Source organism: Bemisia tabaci, chromosome 1 (assembly GCF_918797505.1).
Source record: "Bemisia tabaci chromosome 1, PGI_BMITA_v3".
Classification (NCBI taxonomy): domain Eukaryota; kingdom Metazoa; phylum Arthropoda; class Insecta; order Hemiptera; family Aleyrodidae; genus Bemisia; species Bemisia tabaci.
Window position 1 is genome coordinate 24173206 of NC_092793.1, and position 6000 is coordinate 24179205.

Here is a 6000-nt window from a genome sequence, read left to right on the forward strand (position 1 = left end):
CACGCATCAGTTAATTATTTATTTAATCGGTTGATTTATTTTAGAAATACTTAGAACTTTATTTATACTACTTAACTTTATTTTAGAACTTTGAAGTCACCATAATAACAGCTTTGGGACGAAAAAATTGTTTACAAGAAAAACGTCGAACCTAACATTGGAAAAATTAATCGGAATGACATAAAATTTTTGTTCAGTATCTCGGCTGCTGCAAAATGTTAAAAATCGCATACAAATTTTGCATTTGGACGGCAAAAAAACGATATAAATGAATGTATTCTGCTTGTTTGGTTAAAAACCACAGAATAAACTGAGAGTAACGTCTAACGTAAACAAGAAAGACTTGTTTTTGGGATCATATTTTATTTCCCAATTAAAATGTAGTTTCAGGATTGTCTGGGTAGGGGGAAAAGGTTCCGTTTTCCTATGGTCAAACGTCTTCTCCCAGTGAACGCACTTAATCACAAACTGCAACAGCTAATTAAAATATGGAGCACGTGATTCATCACTGGAGAGAGAAAAATATGCGAGTGAAGTTTACCACCAAGATTGCTAGGGTAGAGTAATGACCATAATAAATATTGTTACCTCAACACGATTGTAAGATCAGCTCCTATGCATTTCCGTAATTTTGGCCGTCATAAATGCCTTAGTCGGCTAATAACCGGACTCTTAACAAAATTATAAACTCAAGCTTATTGTAACAAGTTTTCCAAGTCTAGTATATTATTTAGAATTTAACTTCATTCGGTATAACTGTGAAACGAGATTAATAAGTGCAAACAATATTCACTTTGAGACTGACGTCAGTGGTAACACTTGAACGTATGCTCACATGGGAAAAACTATTCATTCGGTATAACTGTGAAACGAGGTTAACAAGTGTAAACAATATTCACTTTGAGACTGACGTCAGTGGTAACACTTGAACGTATGCTCACATGGGAAAAACTATTCATTCGGTATAACTGTGAAACGAGGTTAACAAGTGTAAACAATATTCACTTTGAGACTGACGTCAGTGGTAACACTTGAACGTATGCTCACATGGGAAAAACTATTCATTCGGTATAACTGTGAAACGAGGTTAATAAGTGTAAACAATATTCACTTTGAGACTGACGTCAGTGGTAACACTTGAACGTATGCTCACATGGGAAAAACTATTCATTCGGTATAACTGTGAAACGAGGTTAACAAGTGTAAACAATATTCACTTTGAGACTGACGTCAGTGGTAACACTTGAACGTATGCTCACATGGGAAAAACTATTCATTCGGTATAACTGTGAAACGAGGTTAACAAGTGTAAACAATATTCACTTTGAGACTGACGTCAGTGGTAACACTTGAACGTATGCTCACATGGGAAAAACTATTCATTCGGTATAACTGTGAAACGAGGTTAACAAGTGTAAACAATATTCACTTTGAGACTGACGTCAGTGGTAACACTTGAACGTATGCTCACATGGGAAAAACTATTCATTCGGTATAACTGTGAAACGAGGTTAACAAGTGTAAACAATATTCACTTTGAGACTGACGTCAGTGGTAACACTTGAACGTATGCTCACATGGGAAAAACTATTCATTCGGTATAACTGTGAAACGAGGTTAACAAGTGTAAACAATATTCACTTTGAGACTGACGTCAGTGGTAACACTTGAACGTATGCTCACATGGGAAAAACTACTCATTCGGTATAACTGTGAAACGAGGTTAACAAGTGTAAACAATATTCACTTTGAGACTGACGTCAGTGGTAACACTTGAACGTATGCTCACATGGGAAAAACTATTTATTCGGTATAACTGTGAAACGAGGTTAATAAGTGCAAACAATATTCACTTTGAGACTGGCGTCAGTGGTAACACTTGAACGTATGCTCACACGGGAAAAACTATTCATTCGGTATAACTGAGAAACGAGGTTAATAAGTACAAACAATATTCACTTTGAGACTGACGTCAGTGGTAACATTTGAACGTATGCTCACACGGGTTGCTCGCTCCGATAAATTGAGTGGGCACTTTTCAAATCACGTGCCAAACTATTCGGTCGACAAAACCTTATCGAAATATTTTGGATAGTATGGATCTTGTTCCTTACGAAATAAAGTTTCTCAGATCATTGAACTGAATCTTCAACTTATGGACAGTAGCGTTAATTCACCGAGTTGAAGTTCGATCCTGTTAGTCAAATTGGTTGGTTTGCATGATTGAGGCATTAGCCCTACGAACCGAAGAATTTTGTTCTCACTGCGGTGAAAACAGCTTGACCCCTCTCACGTCGGTTTTCCTTCTAGGTCCTCACTAGATACCACTATTTAGTCACGTGGGAGATCGTGTTGCATATCTCTTAAAATGAAGGCGTTTTGGCGATTAGCTAAAGTCATAATATACAAAATTAAGTGTCTCTCTTTCTCGAAACTTGACAACCCGTGCGATTAACCTGATGTTATTACGAACTTGAACCGTGAAATTGGGGCAGAGAGGTAGACGCTTCGGCTGAAAAAGGATTCGGTGGAGGGGGGGGGGGGGTGGCCGCACGGACTGAGAACTGGGCGCCGAGCCAAATGGCCTATTTTTGAGAGTCTTTATTACAACAAGCCACCCCTTTTCGCATTTAATCGTCCAATCTCCCGGCGCGGCGTGGCGCGGGTATCTCAAAAACGCTCCTCAAGGGATTTAAGTGAGCGCCTGCCCTCCAGCACCGGTTGCAGTTGGCAGCTTTTATCACCGAAAACAAAATTTTTAAGCGGGTTTTGTGAGTCTTCGATCCCTCCGAGTGCGGTTGAGGGGAAAAGTATACGAGAAAAATGCGCATACAATCTTCGTAGGTGATTGTGCGCTGTTTGGGTATTCGCTTATTTGAGACTTCATCCATAGTTACAGAATTTTTTTTCATTCTTTCTTTAATCAGTTATACGTGCTTAATGTAAAATATTATACTACACGTCGGACGTCAAATTTTAGATTGGTCTATTCGGTTTCAGGACATATTATCAACGATTTTTTGTCCGCGCACTTTTTCTGTCCAGTAGTTTACGCCCAGTAGTTTAAACGATGCAAGATTCGATGCTAGTATTCGATGTACAATATACCTTATATGTGTATAGGTACTTTTTTTTATTTTTTTAATTTTTTCTTTACGAATTTATTACTTCATTTTGAAAACATTTATATTTTTAAAACGTGGCAAATATTTCTAAAACCTTTTCCAAGCGATATTAATCTCAATGAGCCGCAGTTGTGCCGACAGAAACTGCAAAAATGAATAAAAGAGGGGAAAAAAACCAAAGAGCACGCAATCTTCAGTTTTAACCCATTTGTACATCGATCTTTTAGAGTAAAATGCGTCAAATTTTGAGCGTTTGGTTACGCGTGCACCTCGCTGCAGCACAATAAAAGCACAAAATGTAAAAGAAAAAAATAAAAAGCTTTGGAAATCATTAAATTTGACACAGAACCACGAATATTTAAAAAAACACGCATTATATTATTATTCTCCTTTGATAAATTGATACATATTTTTTTCCCATCAATTTAAATGAGAATAATCAATGCAGAGTCCCGCCCAACACGAAATATTGCAGCAATATTGCAGCAATATTGTCAATATTGAAACAATATTGTCATGTAAATATTTCCTTAACTACACTGCAGAAATATGTTGACAATATTGCTAAAATATTTCATGACAATCTTGTAACAATATATTTATAAAAATGTTTTAAATATATTTACAAAATATATTTATGTAATTACTTTTAAAACAGTTTGTAAAATATATTTACAAAATATTTTAAAATTATTTTAGAAATATTAGTTTAAAAATATTTGTTTAATATTATGTTAAAAATATTTTATAAATATTTTTGTAATATTTAAAAATTAATTGCTAAAATGGCAAAAAATGGTTTGCGATTTCTGCAATTTGTTTAAAATGCCCACCCTCGTGGCGAGAACGACAAAACAATTTGCAAAAGTGGTAATTTTATTGTGCGAAAATGGCAAACTATACTTTTGCGAAATTAACATTACTAGTTTATGCTATTATGGCTAAAATTTTTGCTAGATTTTCAAAATGTTTGCCAAATTAGCGTATGGTTTTGCTCTGTTTACCAATTATTTTGCGGAACTTACTAAAATCAATCGCTAGAAAAAAGAAAGGGGGGGGGGGAAGAAAAGACAAAAAGAAGGGAAAAAAATAAATAACATAACATAAATACATCGACATAAATTCAAACTAGGAAAAAGCTCAAATAATTAAAACTGGAAAAAGACGCAATTATAAAAAACAGTAATTTGGTAAAGAAAAAAATGAGAGAGTTAAAAAAAACGAAAATTTGTAATACATGAATAGGAATATGTTGAGTACAATTAATAAAGAATTTGAAACACAAATTACAGGATGAAATAAAAAATAATAAATAAATAATAAATAATAAATTCTGGTAAAATATTATAAGAATCCGTCAATAAACAAACATATTACGGACTCAGAGGCCTGCGATAGTTAAGAGATTGAATTTACGGGCCCATCTACATCAAGCCTGGCTGGTCTGGTGGTAAAGTACTGGACTTCGGATATCAACTCCACCCCGAGGCGTGGGTTCTAATCCCGACTAGGACGGCGCGGATTTTAAGGTCAGTAACAACTCTACGATCCACAATTTGGACGCATGTGTACATTAGAAAGAAAATTAGTACCAAAGACGTCTCCTAGAGTGCGCGCACACGGATATGGAATATGATAACCTCATCGCAAGTAAATATTTTTAAAATATCCTATATATTAAAATGCAAAGTCCCGAATCTTGGGGCATTAACTTTGAGAGAACCACCGGACCGATTTGCGTGATCTTTTTTTAAATGAAAGCCCCTGAGCTGTAGATTTGCAGGCTGTGATCGTTTTTTCGATTTTCTCAAATTTTCTCCCATAATTTTCTAAAATTGTCTTCGATGCATTAAAACGGAGGTCCGAATCTTTGGACGTTAACTTTGAGAGAACCACCGGGCCGATTTGCATGGGGTTTTTTTTAAATGAAAGCCTGTGATCTGTAGATTTACAGGCTGTGATCGTTTTTTTCGATTTTCTCAAATTGTCTTACTTTTATCGACGAGTGAAGTTTAGCTGGGCTCAAATTTTCTCCCATTTATTCAGACTAAAGTCCGCATTTTGGGACATTAACTTTGAGAGAACCACCGGACCGATTTGCATGGGGTTTTTTTTAAATGAAAGCTTCTGATCTGTAAATTTGCAGGCTGTAATTGTTTTTTCGATTTTCTCAAATTTTCTTACTTTTATCGACGAGTAAAGTTCAGCTGTTTCGAGCGGTCATCTGGCCGCTACCTGCTTGCCCGTCTCTAGATACCCCCACTAGGGTCTCAGCCACCCCTCCCACCACGTTCTTTCGGCTACCTCCGTTTTCTTTCGTATAGCTTTCCTCCCACCAACCTCAAAGAAGGTTTGGGTCGCATTGTCGTTCGTCACTCACCACCCACATTCCGTCGCAATCTCTCAGCTACTCCGCTTCACCACTTCTTGATAGGCATCCTGGCGGTTTGACTGACCCTGACTTATTACTGCAGCGGTGCGCACACGTATTGCTAACAACATGTATTGTTATGGACATTTCATTCTTATTTGTTCTTTTCTCTTTCCAACTTTGTTTCAAATTTGCTTGATACTTCGTTTCTTCCTCTCTCTTTATTTTGTTGGTCGGTCGACTACGTTGATCGGCTTTTTGCTATTGAAAGCACATTAAGACTTCATGGATTTTCAATATCATAATTTGATCTTCCGGAATTGCTTCCAATTAACCTGAATCTTCAAGGGTCAGAGCCTGACTCTCCTCCCCCTAAAACTATGATTCCATGATTTCTGCCGCTAACCCAGAGCAACATCAAATTATTTCTGAAATAATTAGTCTCATCCAAAATCCATCTTACACGTGTAATGCGATTTTCATTGATGGTCCAGGAGGATCGGG